The sequence below is a fragment of the Camarhynchus parvulus genome, chromosome 7 (genome assembly GCF_901933205.1).
Source record: "Camarhynchus parvulus chromosome 7, STF_HiC, whole genome shotgun sequence".
In the NCBI taxonomy this organism is placed as follows: Eukaryota; Metazoa; Chordata; class Aves; order Passeriformes; family Thraupidae; genus Camarhynchus; species Camarhynchus parvulus.
The window spans coordinates 30,480,521-30,487,506 of NC_044577.1; positions in this window are offsets into that span (position 1 = coordinate 30,480,521).

Sequence of the window (6,986 nt, forward strand, 5' to 3'; positions counted from 1 at the left end):
TGGAACAAATGTGGATTGCTGCCTTTTTCATGTGACTTATGCACTTCAACTGAACTGAGAACCTGAATCAGTCACAGCTGTGCATGCCTGACCTGCATCAACTTCCACTCTCACTGTGTCATGAACACTAATTTGAGTAAAAGCCATGATAACTCAAAAATTTACGTTAAATCACCGTTTTTATTTTAGTGGTCCTTTATTTGTTTTTTTCAAGGATGTCAGCAATGTGCTAAATAAAATCAGTGTGTCACCAGTTTGCAGTTAGCAGGTGTTTAACTGTTATGTGAGCTTTTCAGCAGAGCACAGAAGTCCGCAGGGGCAAAACTGAGCCTTAAAAGAGTGCTAAGTACCAGAGCAAGGAAAACTGGATTGGAAAAGAGGATCAAGGTGAACCTAGTGGGTCATTTCACAAAAGAAGTAGCATGAAGAGTCACAGAGAGTGCAGTGGCACCATGGGGTTTTTTTGCTACCCACCCACTTGAAACTTCAAGTAATTGAATGTGTGACAGGTAAACAAATGGGTTTCTGTTCTGAGACATTTTTTTGGCTTTCACCATTGCTTATCAACTTTTGAGAGGGTTTGGCTGCTAATATTTGACCTCTCACTCTAAATGGCTTTTCATAAGAGGATTGTTTAGAAACACTCATATTTTATGTGTTTGGATTTCTCCTTGGTGTGTGACTTTTGATAAAAATATATTCTCTTCAGCTGACCCAAACTGTGGACTCCTCAGATTGTCTTTGAGAAGACAATAGATGTGATAAGGTCATTATATCACATCTGTGGTCGTTGTGCCACATTACTCTTATTGTATTTACTTTAAGATAGTGTAAGGAGGAGAGGAGGCCTAGGAGGAGAATTTGGGACTCACATGGACAGGAGTCCTTCTCTGGATGAAGCAGGGTTCTGCTTGAATATAAGGTATCAGTCATCTGGACATTATAGCATCCACAGCTCTATCAGAGAAGCATGGATGAGCAATCTCCAATTGTCTCTAGACAAAATGGAACATAACTAAAAATACTCCTGATGGGTTAAATTATTTGGCTGCCTTCTTTCTAGCAGGATGGGGAATGTTCTCTCACAGAATAGGGAATGTTCCCTCCACCAGAGCTGGGGGAAGGCAATGAACAGCTCGTGCAGCATCTTTTCAATTATCACAGCTATCTGCAGTCCAAGTTTCTTATTAGGATGTATGATTTATTTAGAAACAATATACAATGCCACTTAAATTAGTCAGCGGTGGAACACTTTAAAAATACTGTGTTCTTCAATAACTGTATAACTCAATCTATTTCTAGTGACAATGCTGCTTGCATACAAAATGGAAAAAATTTCAAAGCACTGTTTCTGAATGCTGGGTGCCTCCATACAGGGTTTATTGTTTCTCTTTGGTAGTATACTAAGAAACTGTTAACTCATTTCTGTAAAATTGCTTGTCCTGCTCAAAGACCGTGGGAAATTTTCCTGAAATAATACCTTAATGAATCACCAAAAAGTTTAAAAGCTGATTTGCAGCTCTGCAGTGCTGTGTCTGACACTGTAAGGATCATGTGGATGTCTTTGAAGAAGGCCACAGCCAATTTTTAATGATGTGGTCTTCACATGTCCAGTATCAAAAATATATCAAAACTAACACATTGTATTCAAGTGTTTCTCTCACTCTGCTGCTTTAAAAAACAGTGTTAAAAGCAATCACTCTGGTAAATTATGCCAATGAATATGTAAATTGGACAAAATCTTCTAGACAAACAGATTACATTAATTATGTTAGTCCTTACTGTGAGAATAGGGGCATTAAAATCTCTATTTGCAGCACTACATGCCTGTTCAATTTGGTGCGCCATCCTAACAAGCCAACAGACTTGACCTTTATGAACAATACACTTTGAAACCTTTTGATCTAAAAATAATGCACCAGCAAAGCCCCAAACCAGTAGCTCTGTCCATGCAATTCTTCACCTGATAAAATTTCATTTTTGGTGCAGTTTAAGATCATCTGCACTGAGAGGACCAGTGGTCTTAAAATTAGAAGATGTGAAAAACAAAACTTGCGTTTCCCTGCAGAACAGCTTCCAGTTTAATCCATTTGTGGGCTCTCTCTATAGAACCCCCACACACACAGGAGGTCTCCCTTGCTAGTGGGGTAAGAATCCAGTGGGACATTGATTCCTTTGCTTTAGGCCCATCCCAGGAGAGCCCCTGCCCTCTCCGGAGCATTGTGCATTCCCAGCAAGGGATCAGTTCCCTTTTGCCATATTGGGCAATGCTTCCATTCCCTTTGAATGCCACCTTATGTTGCAATGTGCCTCCCTGAATCATTGTGATTATTCACCCAGGAATGTGCAGAAGCACAAATGTAAAAATCTGTTCTGTGTTCTGAACATGCGGGGTCACATTATCAGCAGTTCCATCTGGTTGGACTTGTGCTGAGAGAACTGCTTGACTTGACCTTTAGAAGAGTTGCTTTCATGGGGATATTCAGTGTAAATAAAACTCACTTTTGGCTCTCTGCTAAGGCCTGTTTGGTGTTTTTGGCTCACATCTCCAGCAGGACAGGTATTCATGCTCACACATGCATTTCTGCCAGCCCTGGTGTTCTAATGGCTGTCTGGTTGTCAACATGCATGAATATTACACGTGCAATCCACTCCTACATATGATTTCTCTCAATGGTATGGTAATTCAGTAATTCAGAACACTTCCAAAAGGTTTACTTTCCATTTACTTTTTGGTTTGCTTGAGTGGGCTTGCAAATGGTTTTTAAATTGTCCTTTTTATAACAATTAATGATCACAACTCATCTACAGAAAATAATTGAGTGATAGCAATTTAATAATTTTCAGTCTGGGAAATCCCATTGGCAATTAAGCTTCCCGTTTTCTTTCCTGTTATAAATCAGCAGAGTAAAGAGACTGAAGTAAGTGATGGCAAGTTCCCCGAACAAGTTGTTTTACTCATCTGTAATTTTATTATTAGCTAATATTTGCAAGTAATATTCAGTAGGAAGCAGAAAAAGCTCTCAGTTCCAATTAATTTTCTACAGCTATTAAAAGTAATGGTTGATACAAAATTACAAAAATATTTGTGGGTTTTTTCTAGTATTACATCTGCAGAGTAACATTTTTCCTGTAAGTACCAGTAGTTCTCATAGTAGTCATCATAGATTTTATTCAAAATAATACATTCTTAAGTACTAAGATCTCTTAGAGCCTTGTCATCAGGTAAAACATTAAGAAAACAGCCATATAACAGCTCAGCAAGGTCAAAACCACAAAATGTTTGTGAATACACAAAAGAGGGACTGAAAACAGATTGGATATCATAACTTTAACAGTCTAACTATATTTCATGTATTCATATGAATGTTTTCATTTCAGCCTCTCAAGAATTGGGCCAGAAGGAGAGGAAGGCCGTGGGGATAATTGAGCAATAAAATCACTCCCTCAGTCACAAGAAGCTTCTTGCAAAGCTGAACTTTGGATGTGAGAACACCTCAAAGACAGTTGAGGACAAATATAAGGCAATTAAAACTCAAATAATGCAAAGAAGAAGAAATGGAACAAGGATTACAAGTTGTGTGACAAGATGAGTATCCAGTGGCCTAAACCTAAGCAAACCAAAACATTTTCTGCTATGTCATAAGACTCTGCCTTTGTAAATCCATAACAGCTCTGGTGTTACTGGGTTCACAAAAGGGAGTAGCCAAATTCATGGGTCCATCACAGCCATTAAATGCATTGTCTTAATTACATCCTTCCAGATAAGGATGCTGGTATCCATTTGTTTCTAAAGACTAGAAGGATGTGCCATGGAAACAAATCCCTTGTTTCCAACACCATTTTCCCCAGGCATCCATTATGAAACACTGGGGATTCTGAGCTAGATGGACTTTTGGTCTAACCCAACAGGACAAGGTAACACCCCACTGTCTGCATCCTACACTGAGTCTACTCCTGAACACTCAGACTGTGTCCTTTCCCTAAGGAGAACAGAAGTTGATCAAAACTGACTTTGTCACTTTGAATTTTTAATACAGTTTCTTCTGCTGCTTTGCCTTGTTCATCAACATGAACATTTTGTTCATCAAAGATCTGTTCCAAATCCTTTTGATGGAGGTATTTCTCTAAAATAAGTAGATTCCATTCCTTTGTAGAGCTCTATTATGAGACCAACAGAGTATTAAATTTCATTCTTGGGATCTGATCTATTTCTTTCAAATCAGCTTTTTGTGTTCTTGTAAGTAGAACATATATGAGCAGAAACTAAATTCAAGTTTTATTGATAAGTGCAATTTAGAAGCTTTGCATGTTTTGTGGATGTTTTATCTTATGAAAATATTATGGTGATGCTGGGAAATAGAATTTCGGTTTGCCTACAAAAATGCTGTGCATGTAACTAAAATATTCACAGCAAGAAAAATAAACATGCAGTATGTGTACACTTTCAAGATACATATTGTTTTATTACATGTGTTTACTAAAATCTAATTCCTGAAAAAGGCTCAGTAAAAACAAAAGACAAATCATTCTCATAATAGTTCCTTTCAGAGAAGACGCAAGATCATCACGTGAACTTTTACAATAGGAAGCTAATTACTTAATCAAGAGCTAAAAATACAGAAGTCCTGTGACATTTTTAAGTGTAATAACTACAAACTTCTGGGCTTTTGATAATGCTTATCTGTTTCTCTCAAAATTCCCCAGGAACCACAGTGTAAGTGCTTCATCCTGTGATGAAGAAATCTTGGCACTCAACCTGAAGGACAACCGTGCCCTCCTGTTTGCCTGCCCCAGTCAAAAGCCTTAAAATCAGAACCTGAACAAGGTGGATTTAACTGTACTGCCATTTTGAGGTGCAAACTGCTGCATTGCCTCCCAAAGAAGAAAACTCATACACATGAGAGGCCACATGGAGCTACACCCAGAAGGCTGCTCTTAATTCAGGTGGGATTTCATGTGCTTTCCACCATCAAAGGAGACTAAAGCATAAATAGAGGCAAAATCTGCATATCACAGATATTTTGTCGTCACTGCTGCTGATCACTGTGGGAAAGCATTTTCCAGGGGCAGCAAACCAAGCCTTTTCTCTTAATCAGGTCAGATAGAAGAGCCTGGGAATCTCAACCTTCCCTGCTGCCTTGTTTATTCCCCCTGTTCAAATGCAGCAGGGAATTTTTTTTTTCATATAAAACATTCCCCCCATTTTAGTATAAATTATGTATAATATTTTCCAATATAATATTTAGTAAAGGCACTATTAAATCTAGGGAAGTATTACATGCAGTTTCTCTGTCACAATGCTGTAGTCATAACTCTGGTTTTCTCTTCAGGTTTTGCTGCTGATGAACTGACTGACCTTGAGTAAGCTGTGTAAGTTTACTGAGTCTCTGTATAAATACTAAACAAAGACCAAGAAAATTAGTGGCTGTGAGATGTACACACGTTTTTTCTGTTACATTGTATATATTTTTCAACTCCTCTGAATTCCACAGAATGCACCATCAAGAAGACTGCTGTTTTCCTGAAACTTTGTCTAAGAAATTCAGTTCACCTAAAATCTCTTTAGACAGTTGTAAAGTCACATTTCATGTAAAAGAACCCTGCTGCACATTTTGGCAATTTCATTTTGGCCAATAGTGATAGTGAGGCCAGAAGAACAAATCAATACTTTATTTATAATGTACACTCAGAGTACATCAAAAAAGGACAGATTGAACCAAGGGTATAATTCACTGCATGTCCTTGTGCCATTTATGCTATAGATGCTTCAGGGTAGGGATTGTATCTTACTGCTTCTAACAACCATTTTTATGGGGCATCAAACTTGTAGGATGTCTCTTAGTGCTACTGTATGCAAATTAAAATACAGCTGGATTGTGAAATTCAGGCTCACAAAAAAAAAAAGCCCAAACCAGTTTCACACTAAAAGTTCTTCAGGTTTGGGGTGGGGTTTTTTTGTTGTTTATTTGTTTTTTAAGAAGAAACTTATGTTTATCTACAGGGAATAACTCAACCCCAACAGCAAAACTCACCCAGAAAAATTATGATAAACTATCACATTTTTATATGAGAGGGAATGGATTTTTTCAATCACTAATCTATAGGAAGTGTGAAATATCATGTTCAATTTCAACAGTTTGTAAGTGTGAGTAGCATTTAAAATAACTTCACAGCTATATCATATATATCACCTAATAACAATTAAACACCTTTTTATTCATGTGTATACATTGCTTACTATTGTTTCCTAAGTTTTTGCTATAAAATTTCCAAAATATGTAATAACTAAATGCCAAAAACTTTATTTCTGTTAGCAGGTAAATACTAAATAATCAGCAAGATGTGACATACACTTGGTTATCTTTAGGTTGGTAATGTGAGTTTTATTCTTAAATAGTAATCAACACTGACTACAGAGAGGACTAACATTGGCTACAAAACCAAACCAAACAGGACCAGAATCTGACTTTGCAATTTCATCTAAGCCTATTCATTTAATTCAATACTTTTGATAGACTTTGGCTAGCATTTCCTTTTGCAGCTTATTAGTCACTAACATATACATCTTGAAATTTTGCTTTAATTTAGCTTGCATGTCTACACAATATCACTTTTTTATGCTCTTACAAGTGTGTTGATAGTGAAGCAAAAATTTGATAATTGCCACTGCTTTCAGTCCTGTGAGACTTTGTATCACAGAGTGTAAAGATTATGGCAACTATGGAACTAAGATTCCACCACCTCGCTGCATTTTAGGACATTTCTCAAGGGTCTTGCACACTTCTGTTTTGCTCCTTCCCCTTTTTTTAATTTTTTTTGACAGACTAGTTTCAATCTCCATTTCCACTTCTCCATCTCTAGTTCTTCACTCCATGCTCTCTTCCTCTGCTTTCTCTGTTCCTTCATATTTTAGTTTTTTGGTTTTTTTTGGTGGGTGTGGTTTTTTTGTCTTGCTTATCTTAAAGTTTTGGAAGAGGCTGTAT